Source organism: Sorex araneus, chromosome 4 (genome assembly GCF_027595985.1).
Source record: "Sorex araneus isolate mSorAra2 chromosome 4, mSorAra2.pri, whole genome shotgun sequence".
Lineage (NCBI taxonomy): Eukaryota > Metazoa > Chordata > Mammalia > Eulipotyphla > Soricidae > Sorex > Sorex araneus.
In genome coordinates, this window is record NC_073305.1 from 10,648,128 (window position 1) to 10,663,446 (window position 15,319).

Below are 15,319 nucleotides of genomic sequence, written 5' to 3' on the forward strand. Positions count from 1 at the left end.
CATCTATTTTATGTTTATCTTTTAATAAATTTTACTCAAAGCTTTGGGCTGGTTTTCTCTTAATCCCTCTTAAGGAAGTTTACTCAAAGATTTGGGGCCCGAGCAATAGTCAAATGGCTAGGGCACTTGCTTTGAACACAGATGACCCGTGATCAATCCTCAGCATCCCAGAAGATGTCCCGAGTGATTCCTGAGTGCAGAGCCAGGGGTAGCTCCTGAACACTGCTAGGTGTGCCCCCCCCCTCAAGAAAATACTTTGGGTAGGGGTGGAAAGATAGTTCAGCAGGGAGAGGGCACTTACCTTGCATGGGGTCCAATCCCTGGCACCCTCTACGGTCCCCCGAAAGAGTGATTCTTCAGTGCAGAGCCAAGAGTAAGTCTCGAGTACAGCCGGCGCCCCCCATCCCCAAGGGAAAAAAAAAACACTTTAAGGGCCAGGGATGTGGCTCCTGGACTGAGCCCGGTGTGAGGCCTGGCTCTGCTCTGTCCCCACAGCAGTGGCAGCAGTGACAGACTATTAGCTGGAACTCAGACTGCAGCTGTAGAACCAAGTCTGTGTGCAGATAAGGACAGCGAAGGGGAGCTTCAAACCGGTTCCTGAGTTTCTTTTCTTGTTTGTTTGTTTGTTTTTGCTTTTTGGGTCACACCTGGCAATGCACAGGGGTTACTCCTGGCTCTGCACTCAGGAATTACTCCTGGCAGTGCTCAGGGGACCATATAGGGTGCTGGGGATCGAACCCGGGTCGGCCGCGTGCAAGGCAAACGCCCTACCTGCTGTGCTATCGCTCCAGCCCCGGTTCCTGGGTTTCTTTAGAACGCTAGGAGAATGCTTTCTTTCCCTTTCAGAACCTGTGACTACGAGTGTGGGCAAAAACCAGAATAGTCTTATTATGTAAAATATGCAAACTATGGATGCGGCCAGTGAAACAGCCAAAAGCACAAAATTTTTAAATTGTTCATAAGAATGAAAGGCTTATGGATGGTTTTTTTTTTTTCGGTCACAGCAGAGATGCTCAGGGGTTATTCCTAACTCTGCACTCAGGAATGTATCCTGGCAGTGCTCGGGGGGCCATCGGTGGTGTCGGGGATCAAACCTCGGTCGGCCATGAGCAAGGCAAGCACCCTCCCTGCTGCACTAGCCCTCCAGCCCCTACTTTCCTTTTCTCAGTCTCATCAAATGCTCCATAATATCACACCCTGAGTAGGGCTGGAGCGATAGCACAGCGGGGAGGGCGTTTGCCTTGCATGCGGCCGACCCGGGTTCTATTCCCAGCATCCCATATGGTCCCCTGAACACCACCAGGGGTAATTCCTGAGTGCAGAGCCAGGAGTAACCCCTGTGCATCCCAGGGTGGGACCCGGAAAAATATATATATATATGTATCACACCCTGAGTAAATTAAACATCCTTGGAAGAGCTGGGTTTTTTCGGGGGGAGGGGCATACCCAGCGGTGCTCACAGGTTACTCCTGGTTCTGTGCTCAGAGATCCTTCCTGGCGGACTCAGGGGACCATACACATGGTGCCAGGGACCCAACTAAGGTCTGCTGCTTGCAAGGCAAGTGCCTGGCCTCTGGGGTGGAGGAAGGCTTGGAACGCTTCTGATTGGCTGTTCCAATATAAGGAGACATGGACCGGGTTTTCAAACAGCCTATCATAAATGTCTGTATTCAACAAACACCTTCAGCACACACACACACACACACACACACACACACACGACATTTGTAATTGCTATTCCAAAATTCTAGCTGGATGGAGATACATGTGTTTCCTTTCTGGGATATACAGAGCTTAGTTTTGGCAGAGGGGGGCACACCCAGCCATGTTCAGGGCTTACCACGGGCTTTGTGCCCAGGGATCACTCCTGGCAGTGTTCAGGGGACCATATAGGGTCCCGGTGACCCAACCAGGGGTGGCGTCCTGCAAGGCCAGCGCCGCTGCACCTCCCATAGGTTTCTCCAGTCCCCATAGAGCTACTTTAATTTTTAAATTTTATATATGTATTTTTGGCTTTTTGGGTCCCACCCGGTGATGCTCAGGGGTTACTCCTGGCTCTGTACTCAGGAATTACTCCTGGTGGTGCTTGGGGGACCCTATGGGATGCCGGGGATTGAACCCAAGTCGACCACGTGCAAGAAAAACGCCCTCCCCACTGAACTATCACTCCAGCCCCGTGTAGCTATTTTTATTTTTTTATTTATTTATTTTTATTTATTTATTTTTGCTTTTTGGGTCACACCCAACAGATGCTCAGGGGTTACTCCTGGCTCTGCACTCAGGAATTACTCCTGGCAGTGCTTGGGGGACCATATGGGATGCTGGGGATCGAACCCTGGTCGGCCGCCTGCAAGGCAAATGCCCTACCCGCTGTGCTATCGCTCCGGCCCCCATGTAGCTATTTTTTTTCCTTTTTGGGTCACACCCGGGGATGCACAGGGGTCACTCCTGGCTCTGTACTCAGGAATCACCCCTGGCGGTGCTCAGGGGACCGACCATATGGGATGCTGGGAATCGAACCCTGGTCGGCCGAGTGCAAGGCAAACACCCTACCCGCTGTGCTATTCCTCCAGCCCCTGTAGCTATTTTTAAAGTCAGGAAACAGAGTAAGTTTTCTTTGGGGTGTGCCACCCCAACACAGTGCTCCCAGGCCTCCTGCTCCCAGAGCCTACATTCAGGAGGGCACCTCCCTGCACACAGCTGACTGGGGTTCGACCCCCAGCACCACCTACAGTCCACCAAGACTGCCAGGAGTAACCCCTGAGCACCGCTGGGTGTGACCCCAAAACCAAAAACATAAAATAAAATAATAGACGAGGCCGGGGATTTAGTCCATGAATAAGGCTCCTGCCTTGCACCCAGCTGACTCGGGTTTGATCCCCACCAATGTGTGTCATCCGTGAATACCAGCAGCTGTGACCCCTGAGAGCAGCCCCAGGAGAGCCCTGAGCAAAGCTGGCTATGGCCCCCGCAGCAGTGACAGGTGATAGATAAAATAATAAAGTAGTAGGTCTGCTGTTCGTTTGAAGACGCTCAGTAAACACCGGGAACATATTCACACACGGGGCTGGGGAGAGGCCCAGAGGGCGAGAGTCCAGGCTTTACATGCTGGAGGTCCAGGGTCCCTCCCAGCACCTCATGGCCCCCAAGCATCGCCGGGAGTCAGGAGTGACCCCTGAGCACTGTCCTAGGTGTTCCGGAGCACTCAGTGTGACCCCAAAACAAAAAAAAAAGTTGGTGTTTCTTTTCCCTTTTTGGGATCACACCCAACAATACTCCTGGCTCATGCACTCAGGAGTTACTCCTGGCAGTGCTCAGGGGACCATATAGGATGCCCGGGATCAAACCCGGTTTGGCCGCATGCAAGGCAAACACCCTCCCAGCTGTACTATTGCTCCAGCCCCTAAAACAATAGTTTTAAATAAAATTTTCTGTTATTGCTGTTTTGGGTCACACCCAGTGGTGCTCAGGGCTTACTCCCGGCGTGCTTGGCAATGCTGGAGATCAAATCCAGGCTGACCGTGGTAAGGCAAGTGCCATACTCACTGTATCATTGTTCCAGTCCCTAAGGGTGTGTGTGTGTGTGTGTGTGTGTGTGTGTGTGTGTGTGTGTTTGGGCCACATCGAGTAGTGCTCAGGAGTTACTCATGGCTCTGCACTGGGGCATCACTCCTGGCGGTGCTGAGGGACCCTACGGGGTGCCAGGGGTGGAACCTGGGCAGGCTGCATGCAGAGCAAGTGCCTCACCTGCTCTATTTCTTTGGCTCCCCTAATTTTTTTTTTTTTTTACCAACACGTAATCATTTACTCATCCTAGGCTCCAAGTGTATTCCAGGAGTTCTGGTTTATTAAAGAAATGAAAGGAAGACAGATTCGGGGTCACCTGATAAACTTCTTCTTTTGATCCGCCAGTGCGTGTCTGACTCACGCACCCTGTATGGAGATGAGGCTCTCGGGGAACGCGCAGCCTGGCCGGCAGCCGGGGCCAGCCCTGCCGAGGCAGCCAGAGCAGCAGGGCGAGGGCGCGTCTGCCACCCGGGCCGGGCCGGCATGGCAGCTGTGCCCTGAGCGCACCCCCTCCACAGTGCCAACGGGGATGGTCTTAGAATGTTCTTCTCGGGCTTGTGGGGAAGTTGAACGGAGGTCACGAAGAAGCTGCGAGCACTTGGCACAGAGTTTCCAAGAAGATGGCCCAGATATTTGCTTCTCTGAATCGCCTTCCCCTGTCTGGACGGGAGGATTTCACCGCATGATGCATGTGAAAACAAATAAATGTTGGTTATAATTAGAAATGATGGGGCTGGAGTGATAGCACAGCAGGGGGCGGTTGTTTGCCTGCAGATGGCCGACCCGCGTACGATTCCCAGCATCCCATAGGGTCCCCTGAGCACTGCCAGGAGTAATTCCTGAGTGCACGAGCCAGGAGTAACCCCTGAGCATTGCTGGGTGTGACGCAAAGAAAGAAAAAAAAGAAAGAAATGAGATGGAAGGAGCCCCAAGTCTCAAGAGCATTTCTGCTTGTCTGCGGTCACTGCAAAGGCTAGAACTGAGTTCGTGGGCACCCGGCAGTACTGGACACCAGGGAGGGCTGGGGATGGACCCCGGGGCTGCTATGTGCCAGGAATGCGCACCAGCCATCCTGGCCCTGGCTCTGGAATAGATATATTTGTGTGTGTGTTGGGTTTTTTTAATTTTTGGTTTTGGGGGCCACAACCAGCCATGCCCAGGGCTGACTCCTGGCTCTGCTCTCAAGGATCACTCCAGGGGGGACTCAGAGGACAGTGTGGGGTGCCAGGGATCAGCTCAGCTTGACTGCACCAGCACTTTGGCCTCTGGCCCTGAAATATTTTTATTTACTTTTAATTTTTTGGCTTTGTGGGCATCTTTTGATGCTCAGGGGTTACTCCTGGCTCTGCCTGGAGGACTGTTTGGGATGCTCAGGATTCGAATCTGGGTCAGCTGCATGCAAGGCAAATACCGTGCCCGCTGTACTATAGTTCTATCCCCAGTAAATACTTGTTAAAAGAAAGAAAGAACAGGAGGGCACTTGCCTTACACGTGGTCGACCATGGTTTTGTTCCCAGCCCCGGATACAGATGCCCTGCCACACACACGCACCAACAGTGAGCCTGAGCACAGAATCAGGAGTAAGTCCTGAGCACTACTGAGTGTGCCCCTCCCCCCCATTTTTCTTTTTAATTAGTGAATCACCATGAGGGTACAGTTACAGCTTTACACATTTTCGTGCTTGTGTTTCCCTCATGCAATGTTCGAGCACCCACCAGTGCCCATTCTCCGCCACCAATGAACCCAGTATCCCTCCCACCCCCTAATCCCATCCCCACCCCAGCCCACCCCACTCTGTGGCAGGGCATTCCCTTTTGTTCTCTCTCTCTCCTTTTGGGGGCTGTGGTTTGCAATAGGGGGGTACTGAGTGGCCATCGTATTCAGTCTCTAGTCTACTTTCAGCACACATCTCCCTTTGCTCCCCCAACCCCATTTTTCAAAGGTGAGAGGGTGGGGTGGCAGGAGAGGGGCTAGAGAGAACAATGCAGCAGGTACAGCAGGTCCCTGAACACCACCAGGAGCTCCCGAGTGTTCAGTTCCTGAGTGCAGAGGCGGAAGTAACTCCTGAGCACCGCAACAGACTTTAAGGAACGAACCAGTGAAAGGCTTCCTGATGTCTGCGGTAATCACAGCCCGGGCTGTGACTCAGGGATTCTCACATGCAAGTCAAGTGCCCTCTGCTAAGCCACATCCTCGGACTAGTCTGTGACATCTGAGGGTGGAACAGTCACCTCCTGGGACGACCCACGGCAGCTCGTTCTCTGCGTGTATTGCTTTTCCTCCTTCTGTGTGGTGGGCACGTCTGCGGCTCCCGGAGTCGGTCAGCCTTGGCCACGGTAACGGCAGGATTGGCCACCTGATGTGCTTTGGCCAATGGGACACACGCAGGTGTGATCCCGGCCGAGTCCTGCGGAGGCCCTGAGTGCTGGCTGGGTCTTGCTGTCTTGGGACCCTCCAGGTCGTGAGTTACCTCGTCAAAAGGCCCCCTGAGAAAGAGACTGCATGGAAAGCCCGACCATGCCGGCCCCCCTGCCAGCCCCAGGGCAGTGAGGGAGGAACCCGCCCAGAGACTGCAGCCTCGCCCAGCAGACAGCAGCAGGGTGGAAGAAGCAGCTGGCCGGGCCCTGCCCAGGAAAAATCATAAATCACAATATTCATACATTTAGACGAGCTTATTACACCACAACTGTTCTCCGAACATCAGGTTTTCCGGGCACCGAGCCCTTTCCGGGACTGGTCAGGGACCCCGAGGCAAAGGGTCTCAGTGTAATTGTCTCTGCCTGACATTGGGAACACATTCAAGTCAATCCAAGGGTCTAAGTCAATAATTCATTCAATGACTGAGCACTCCAGGGATGGAGAGACAGCACGGGGCCAAGGTGCTGGTCCTGCATATGGGCGCACCCCTCCCTGGCATCGCACAGGCTCCCCCGAGCACTGCCAGGACTAGGCTCTGGGCATGGCCAAGTGGTGGCCCCAAACCCCAACCAAACACTGGTTGAGCTCTACGAGCTTGTCTCTGCCCAGCTGACCATGGCTGGTTGTGCGTGCGCACGCTCGTGTGTGTGTGTGTGTGTGTGTGTGTGTGTTGGAGAGGGTGCAGAGAGATGCACAGAGGGCTGGGGGGCAGCTGGAAGGCACCTGGGCCCACCTCCCTAGGGCCAGCAGGTGCCGGGATTGATGCCCAGGGGCTTGCAGACACTACTTCACGTGCCCTGTCTGTTGAGCCACATGCCCAACGTTGGTGTGACCTGTCGGGGGTCCGAAAGCAGCGGGCAGTCGGCCAAGTGAGCGCTGCCTTTCTCTGGCGAGGTCAGCAGGGCGGGATGAGACCTGGCCCTCCTTACACTGCGGGGAGGGATGGGGCAGCCCAGTTAAAGGGGTTTCTGCAAGCCCTGGAACTCTGAAGGGTTTTTTGGGGGGTAGGGGGGTGCCCCCCACTGAGAGGAGAGAGAGGGAGAGTCTGAGCCTTAAGTTCCTCCAGGTCTTAAAGATCAGAGTAAGCAGGCCCAGGGCTGAGGCACCTGCCGCGCGTGCGGCTGGCCCTGGTTTGATCCCCAGCGTCTCCTGGTTCCCTGAGCACCATCAGAAGCGACGAGAGCAGGGACCAGCACCTGAGCACTGTCTGGTGTGGCCCCCAAACTCCCCCAACATGCCCAGAGTAGTCAATGATTAAAAAAAATATTTTTAAAGAGCTGGAGACTTAGTAGGAGAAGTGTGTGTGTGGGGGGGGTTATCTTGCACGTGGCTGACCTGGGTTCAATTCTAGGTACCACATATGGTCCCCTGAGCCCCGTCAGGAGTGACCCCTGAGCCCGAGCCAGGAGTGACCCCTAGTGCAGAGCTAGGAGCAAGCCCTGAGCACTGCCGAATGGGGCCTAAAAGCAAAACAAAACAAAACAAAACAAAACAAAAATACTTTTTATTTTTTTTATTTTTTATTTTTTTTTTTTTTTTTGCTTTTTGGGTCACACCCAGCGATGCTCAGGGGTTACTCCTGGCTTTGCACTCAGGAATTACTCCCGGCAGTGCTTGGGGGACCATATGGGATGCCGGGGATCGAACCCGGGTCGGCCTCGTGCAAGGCAAACGCCCTACCCGCTGTGCTATCGCTCCGGCCCCCAATACTCTTTAATTTTTATTTTGTTAATTGAATCACAGTGAGGTACACAGTGAACCTGGCACATTGGTGGTGAGAAATTTAAACCGGTGAAGGGAGAGATGTTGGAATGTTATATGACTAAAATCCACCACAAAAGAAAAATAATTTAGGGGTTGGAGCGATAGCACAGCAGGGAGGGCATTTGCCAACCCGGGTTCGATTTCCAGCATCCCATATGATCCCCTGAGCACCGCCAGGGGTGATTCCTGAGCGCAGAGCCAGGAGTAACCCCTGTGCACTGCCGGGTGTGATCCCAAAAATAAATAAGCAAAATTTTTTTTTTTTTTTTTTGGCTTTTTGGGTCACACCTGGCGATGCACAGGGGTTACTCCTGGCTCTGCACTCAGGAATTACCCCTGGCTGTGCTCAGGGGACCATATGGGATGCTGGGATTTGAACCCGGGTCGGCCGCGGGCAAGGCAAACGCCCTACCCGCTGTGCTATCTCTCCAGCCCCAGCAAAATTTTTTAAAAAAGAAAAGAATTTGAATGTATGGGGGCCACCAGCAGTGCTTAGGGACTGAATCTGAGGCTCCTAAATGCAACAGTGTCAGCCCTCTGGGTCATCTCCCTGGTCCCCAACAGGCATTAAAACATGGTAATATTCAGTTTTATATGTGCACTTATTTTCCTCAAGGAGAGGGAGATCTGGGGGGCTAGAGCAATAGCTCAGCGGGGAGGGAGTTTGCCTTGCACGCGGCCGGCCCGGGTTTGATTCCCAGCATCCCATATGGTCCCCTGAGCACCTCCAGGAGTAATTCCTGAGTGCAGAGCCAGGAGTCACCCCTGTGCATTGCCGGGTGTGACCCAAAAAGCAAAAAAGAGAGAGAGAGAGAGAGAGAGAGAGAGAGAGAGAGAGAGAGAGAGAGAGAGAGAGAGAGAAGGGGCTGGAGCGACAGCACAGCGGGTAGGGCATTTGCCTTGCACGTGGCCAACTTGGGTTCGATTCCCAGCATCCCATATGGTCCCCTGAGCACCGCTAGGAGTAATTCCTGAGTGCAAAACCAGGAGTGACCCCTGTGCATTGCCAGGTGTGACCCAAAAAGAAAAAAAAAAAGAGAGAGAGGGAGATCATTTCGTTCTCCTACTAGCCACCACAGCATGATGACACTGAAAGCATTAGGTATGTTGGAAGCTCTGGAGGGGAGGCTTAGGCACCAGGTGTAACGCTTCACCCCCATCTGTGTCTGGGAATAGAGACTCGATCTGGTGCTGGTAGGCAGCCGCATCGGGTGTGCGTGAGTGGGGGTGAAAGAAAAGAACCTCGTGACCCTCACAGGCCAGGAGAAATGCGCGAGTTGGCGCTGTTCAAAAATGTATTCAGGGGCCAGAGTGAAAGTCCAGGGGGCAGGACGCCTGCCTTGCACGCGGCAGACCCAGGTTCAATCCCGGGCCTCCCATCTGATCTCCTAAACATCAGCAGGAATAATTCCTGAGTGCAGAGCAGCAGTAATTCCTGGATACTGTCCCGTGTGGGGTGTGGCCCAACCACGGCCTCAAAAAAAAAAAAAAATTATTCCAGGCAGGGCCAGGAGAAATGGTTGGACAGGCTTTGCATGCAGGAGCCCCAGACAGTCTGTCTGCCCAGCACGGCCAGGAGCCACTCCCAAGTGCAGCGTCGGGGGCCGGGGCCAGAGTACAGCGGGCAGGGCGCTTGCCTTGCATGTGGCTAACTGGGGTTCGATCCTGGCACTCCACATGGTCCCCAAAGCCCTGCCAGGAGTGATCCCTGAGTGCAGAGCCAGGAGTAAGTCCTGAGCACTGCTGGGTGTGGCCTCCAAACTATTAACAACACAAGTCCAGAGTCGGGAGCATCCCAGAGTACCGCCAGCTGTGGCTCCCAAGCCCCACGTCACCAGAGATGCAGTCACTCGGGAACCCTCCCCACTGCAGGGATTCTGAGACCCAAGAGGACTGGGGCAGCGGCTGAAGAGCTAGAACAATGGGGAGGGCATTTGCCCTGCACATGGCCGACCCGGGGTCAATCCCCAGCATCCCACATGGTCCCCCAAGCACCTCCAGGAGTAATTCCTGAGTCCTGAGCCATACATAGCCCAGCAGGTAGGGCGTTTGCCTTACACGCGGCCAACCAGGGTTCGATTCCTCCGACCCTCTGGAGAGCCCAGCAAGCTCCCCGTGGCATATTCGATATGCCAAAAACAGTAACAACCAGTCTCACAGTGAGACGTTACTGGTGCCCACTCGAAGACAGTGACAGAGCCAGATGTAACCCCTGAGCATGGCTAGGTGTGACGCAAACAGGAAAAAAAAAGGGGGGGGCGGAGAGATAATACAGCATAAAGGGCTTTTACCTTGCACATTGCCGACCTGGGCTAGATCCCCAGCATCCCATAGGGTCCCCCAAACACCAGCAGGAGTAACTCCTGAGTGCAGAACCAGGAGTAACCCCTGAGCATCGCTGGGTGTGACCCAAAAGGCTGAAAAAAAAAAGAGGATATGAGACAACAGGCCTAAGAGAGGAAGCTACCCTGACACAGGCCTTGTGGGCGCGCCGAGCAGGAGAGAGAAAGGGAGAAGGCTGATCCGGGACCATTTCCACCCTGAGTGGTCCTTCCCCAGGTCCTCTCAGGGGGTGAGCCCGTCGGGAAGGGAAATGAGGCTTCAGAGACCAGGAAATTCCTCCCTGGCTCCCCTAGCGGAGGGAGTGCTGTGCAGATCCTGCCTCCCTCCCACCTCCAGGGCCTCACTGCGGGGGTCCGTCTGGCCCTGCATTCCAGGGCAGCACGGAGCCGGTCACGTTCCCTCCCGAGTCCCCCTCCCCCTGCACTCACTGGTCCTCTCTGGACCCACAACATCCCTGCAATGCAGGGACGGTGCCGCGCGGCCAGGCGGGCTGGGGGCGGAGAAGGGCTCAGGGTGAAGGTCTGCACCACGCACCTGTGACCAGGCCCGAGGGAGACGCAGCCTGGACCATTTCCTGGGGAGCCCCTGGCCTGGCCGGACAAGCAAACAGAGCCCCACACCTCTGGCTCTCGGCTGGAAACAGGGCATGGGTGATTTAAGCCTGAGATTGGCAGGTAGGAGGGAGAAGCTAGAGTGTTTCCCCACTTCCTGCTGGGGGGTTGCCCACCCCTGCAGCTCTGCTGATAGCTGCCCACCCCCCTCACCGGCTAGTGCCCCCGGGCCAAGTGCCCCACTCTGGAAAGGCCAACTCCTGAGACCTTTGGGTCCCCTCCCTGCGTGCCCCGAGACCTGGCTTTAAACTGTGTGCTTCTTTATTTTTATTTTGTTTCCCTCTGGAGCCACCTCGGGCACTGCTCAGGGCTTACTTCCGGCTCTGTGCTCAGGGATCACTCCCGACGCTGCTCAGGAGACTGAATCTGGGTCGGTTGCTTGCAACGGAACTGCCTTGCCTACTGGTGTCTCTCTGGCCCAGTGGGCTTTATTTTTAATTTCGGGGCCTCCTCTGGCAGTGTGCAGGGGCTATTCCTGGCTCTGTGCTCAGGGAAGGGTCACTCCTGGCAGTGCTCGGGGGACCATGCGTGGTAGGGCGCTTGCCTTGCACACAGCTGACCCGGCTTCCACCCCGGCTTCTCGTGGGCCCTCTAAGCAGCGCCAGGAGTGATCCTGAGCACAGAGCCAGGAGTGGCTTGAGCACTGCCAGGCGGGTGACTCCTCCAAACAAAACAAAATCAAACACCCCAAACAGACCAAACTAGGGGCTCTACTGGACATTCGTACGGGGAACCTTGCTCTCCACCCCACCGTGCCAGGGCCTGACCTACCTGCCCACTTCAGTAACTGATGTTCACGTAGCGAAGCAGGAATACCGACTACCATCTGTAGCCCCCTCCTGGTCTCAAATGCAGTTATTTTGGGGTGGGGAGGGGTTGGTTTGGCCACAACCCAGGGGTGCTCGGGCTTACTCCCAGGCCTGCACTCAGGGATCACTTTCAGCCGCGCTGGAGGGACCACAGGGTGGTGCTGGGATGCTCCGGGCTGACCGCACACAGTGCAACCAACCGCCCTGACCACTGTACCATCTCTCCGGCCTCCAGTCTCCTTCCTTTTAGAACTGAAGCATATTCTCTGCCTGCACAGACCACGTTTGGCGTATCCACTCACCTATCAACAGACACTACGGCGGCTTCCACCTTTGGGCCGCTGTGGACCAGACGGGATGAGTTTGTGCAAACAGCACCGAAACGCCACGCCTCAGGGTGGAGCTGCCAAGTCACATGCTGAGTCCATTGAAAATGTGTCTGAGGGGCCTGGAGCCATAGCACAGCGGGTAGGGCCTTTGCCTTGCGTGTGGCCAACCCGGAATCAGTCCCCAGCATCCCATATGGTACCCTGAGCACCGCAAAGGCAAAAAAAAAAAAAGAAAGAAAGAAAGAAAGAAAGAAAGAAAGAAAGAAAGAAAGAAAGAAAGAAAGAAAGAAAGAAAGAAAATGTGTCTGGGGGGGCTGGAGCAATAGCATAGCAGTTAGGGCATTTGCCTTGCACAAGGCTGACCCGAGTTCGATTCCCAGCATCCCATATGGTCCCCTGAGCACCACCAGGAGTAATTCCTGAGTGCAGAGCCAGGAGTAACCCCTGTGCCTGTGCATTGCTCGGTGTGACTCAAAAAGCCAAAAAAAATTAATAAGTCAATTAATTTTTTAAATGTCTTTAAAAATTTTTTTAATTTAAAAAAAAGAAAATGTGTCTGAGAACGGAACCATAGGACAGCAGCTAGGACTCATCTTACACACAGCCGACCTGGGGTTCAATTCCTGAGAACCCATGTGGTCCCCTAAGCCCTTTCAGTAGTGATCCCTGAGCACAGAGCCAGGAGTAAGCTCTGGGCACCACTGTATGTGGCTCTAAAAAAAAAAAGTGTCTGTTGTGGCCAGACCTAGTGATGCTGGGTGAGGGGCCACTGGCTGCCGTGTGCCCGGGGGCCCGGCAGTCCCAGGAATCTGCTACAACAGAAGGAGCAGCGCCTGCCCGGCCTGGCGGTGTCTCTCTCTGGCCCTATTTTTTATTATTTTATTTTATTTTTTGTTTGTTTGTGTTGGGGCCACACCTGGTGGTGCTCAGGGCTTACGTCTGGCTCTGAATTCAGGGATCACTCCAGGGGGCCTCAGGGGGCCATACGGGGTGTTGGGATCAAACCTGGGTTGTTTGTGTGCAGGACAAATGCCCCACCCACTGTGTTGTTGTTGTTATTATTATTATTATTATTATTTTGCTTTTTGGGTCACACCCAGCGATGCACAGGGGTTACTCCTGGCTCTGCACTTGGGAATTACTCCTGACGGTGTTGGGGGACCATATGGTTCGGGATGGAAACATCTGAAATACGGTGGTGGGAAGGTGTCATGGTGGTGGGATTGGTGTTTGCATATTAAATGTGATCAAATATTGTGAACTACTTTATAAAAAAAATTTAAAAGAATGATGGGAGAGAGGGAGGCATAAAGAGGGGACAGTATCTGAAATAAATATATTCATTAATTTACCCTCCACCTGCAAACCCTGAAGTCTGAAAGTTCATTAAGGGACCCATTGCTGACCTGTCCTATTCTTCAGTTGGGCTTTTGGTTTTCGAGCCACACCCAGTGGCGTGCCAGGGCTATTCCTGGCAGTACTCAGGGGTACCAGGAATGGAAGCCGGCTGGGTCAGCTGCATGCAAGGCAAGCGCCTACCCGCTGAACCAGGTCTTTGGATTTGGAATTGGGCAAGACCTGCAAGGCCCTGATATATCTGGGCTCAGGAGTCGCTCAGCCTGGTGCCAGCCCAGCCCTGCCACACGTGCCGGAAGTCGTGGGTGCCTTCCAAATGGAAAATGGATAAAACCCTCCGTCCGATACTCCCCTGATCCGTTTCTTGTTCCCTTGCAGGCAAGAATACTGATAACCCGTAAAACTGTAGGTGAGGGGCTGGAGTGATGTACAGCAGGGTGGGCACTCGCTCTGCGTGCAGCCAGCCTGGGTTCGATCCCTGGCATCCCATGGGGTTCCCCAAGCAACACCAGGAGTGATTCCTGAATGCAGTGCTGGCAGGAAGCCCTGAGCACAGTCGGGTGTGGCCAAAAAAGGAAAACAAATATTGGAAACAGAGGAGACCCCTGGAGAGCAGCTCTCCCGTGCTGTGTGTCCCCCCTCCCTCCCGAGACCCGCCCCCCCCCCCCCCCCCCGGGCCTGCTCTGCCCCATCTCGGTCCTTGGCTTCACGCAGACGTGACTCCAGGCGACTTTGGTTTCGGTGTTTCTCTTGCTCAATATCTCGGCGGCATTTGAGACCAGCCACCACTCCCTTTTCGTAACCCACGAGCGCGCACAAATGGCCGCATCTTACTCGCCTACTGTCATGTGAAAATCGCCCCAGAAACCCAGCTGCTGAGAACGCAAGGCGATACCGGCCTGGGCCCGGGAGGCAGGCGCCGGAGCCAGCGAGGAAGCGGCAGGTGCCGGCAAGGAGGCGGAGAAACAGAAGCCTCACACACGGCTCTGCTGGGAAGGGAAGATGCTAGAGCACCCTGGGAGACAGTCGGGGAAGCAGAACCAAAAGCCCCACCAGGGGGCTGGAGCGATAGCACAGCGGGTAGAGCATTTGCTTTTTGTTTTTGTTTTTCTGTTTTGGGTCACACCTGGCGATGCACAGGGGTTATTCCTGGCTTTGCACTCAGGAATCACTCCTGGCGGTGCTCAGGGGACCCTATGGGATGCTGGGAATTGAACCCGGGTCGGCCGCGTGCAAGGCAAACGCCCTACCCGCTGTGCTATCACTCCAGCCCGGGTAGAGCATTTGCCTTGCACGTGGCCAACCCAGGTTCAATTCCCAGCATCCCATAGGGTCCCCTGAGCACCGCCAGGAGTAATTCCAGAGTGCAGAGCCAGGAGTAACCCTTGAGCATCGCCGGGTGTGACTCAAAAAGCAATAATAATAATAATAATAATAATAATAATAATAATAATAAACAACCCCCCCAATCACTCTTGGTTAGGGCTTGGGGACCATATGGGGGCCAGGGATAAAACCAGGTCAGCCACGGGCAAGGCGAGAGATCTACAGGCTGTACTGTCACTCCACCCCCACTCATGATGTTCTTGGGAAAGCAAAATCACCCCCCTTGGCAAATACCTGGCAGTTCCCAAGACTGTCTCCTAGCCCTGAGGGGTCCTTCAAACGGGGCCCTGGCATGGGAAATGCGCTCCTGCTGTCTTCCCCCCATGCGAGTGGTCCCTCTGCCATCTCTGGTGAAAGCATTCCGGGAGCCTCTGCGTACAGGGGCACCTCAGCCCGGCGTGTGCGGCCCAGGCGGTGGGGGTAGGTGCAGAGATACTCGGTGGGGATGCCCCAAACCCTTGCTCTCCTGCAGGGGGGAAACCCCCGGGCAGGGCAACTTCTCTGCCCACTGCAGTGGCAGGACACCGCTCCGGTCACCCTCAGCCCTGCCACAAGACACGGAGCTCCCAGACACTCCCTCGGAGGGCGGGCGGGGGCTGGCGCTGATGCCTGGGAACCCAGGTCGGGAAGAAGGGGCTGGGGGGACCAGACAGGCCCTGGGGGTCCAATCCCGGGCTCTGGACTTGGTCCCGAGCACCACCGGGGTCACTCATGGACACAGAGCCCACCTCAACCC